The sequence below is a fragment of the Myotis brandtii genome, unplaced genomic scaffold (assembly GCF_000412655.1).
Source record: "Myotis brandtii unplaced genomic scaffold, ASM41265v1 scaffold604, whole genome shotgun sequence".
In the NCBI taxonomy this organism is placed as follows: domain Eukaryota; kingdom Metazoa; phylum Chordata; class Mammalia; order Chiroptera; family Vespertilionidae; genus Myotis; species Myotis brandtii.
Window position 1 is genome coordinate 1,866,257 of NW_005370286.1, and position 1,201 is coordinate 1,867,457.

General features: G+C 63.3%; 1 protein-coding gene across 1 annotated transcript in view; it reads left to right on the forward strand.

The window, feature by feature from the left end:
• The window catches only part of MTG1 (mitochondrial ribosome-associated GTPase 1), a 19,770-nt gene that overhangs the window by 322 nt on the left and 18,247 nt on the right, over positions 1–1,201 (forward strand). The gene's annotated exons all lie outside the window — the stretch shown is intronic.

Here is a 1,201-nt window from a genome sequence, read left to right on the forward strand (position 1 = left end):
TAACGGCCTCTCCCGGAACTCCCTTTCCGAGCTCATCCCCAGATCCCAACCGGTGCCGCCCCGCCCGAGCTCTGCCGCCGCCTGGGGGGCCTGCGCCCAGGGTTAACCGACCCGGAAGCCTGCCCTGCCCCCTAAGTGAACCCCCGCCGCGCCCCAGTTAATCAACCAAAGTTCACTGGTCCCTGAAACTCAGCTGCCCGTGGCTGGCAGGGCGGGCCCTGCGGGGCGGTACCCGATGACTTAACCCACCGCAGCCTTTGCTCGGTCCCAGGCCATCCCTCCAGTGTGCATCCCTCCAGGTGCAGGCCAGCACCCCCCCTCCTCCGGGGTCCCCCTTAAACTAGGTCGGGCCAGGTCCTTCGGTGAGGGACTGTGGTCCTCAGGGACCCGTGGCCCTGGGGCTGGTTTTCAGAGCATTTGGGGGAAGGGCAGAGCTGGCTGAGGTCCAGGAGAAGGGCTCGGGGTTCACCTTCGCGGGGACAGAACCTCAAGGTGCCATCTGTGTCCCCTCCCAGGTGGTGTGGTGGAGGTAGGCGCTCACTGGATCCATGGGCCCTCTCAGGGCAACCCCGTCTTCCAGCTGGCTGCCAAGTACGGGCTGTTGGGGGACAAGGAGTTGTCAGAGGAGAACCAGAGGATCGATACCGGAGGTCACGTGGCGCTGCCCTCGGTGTCCTATGCCAGCTCCGGGGAAAGTGTGAGCCTTGGGCTGGTGGTGGAGATGGGCCATCTGTACTACCGCCTCATCGACCAGTCCCGGGAGTTCCTGCACGCGGCCGAGGCCCCCGTGCCCAGTGTGGGGGAGTTCCTCAAGAAGGAGATCCGTCAGCACTTGGCCAGCTGGACAGAGGATGAGGAGACCAAGAAGCTCAAGCTGGCCATTCTGAAGAACTTCTTAAACATAGAGTGCTGTGTGAGTGGCACCCACAGCATGGACCTGGTGGCCCTCGCACCCTTTGGGGAGTACACCGTGCTGCCGGGGCTGGACTGCACTTTTCCTGGGTATGTGTATGCCACACCCACCCAGCCTTCCATGCTCCCCAGGCCCCCTCCAGGCTCCCCAGCCCCCCTCCATGCACCCACCCAGGCCCCCTTCACCCATCCCAGGTCCCCTCCATGTACCTCAGGTGAAGCTTTGGGAGGCAGGGGAGTGGTGGGAGGGTCAAGGGGGACTTTTGCATTTTTATTATTATTTTTTAAA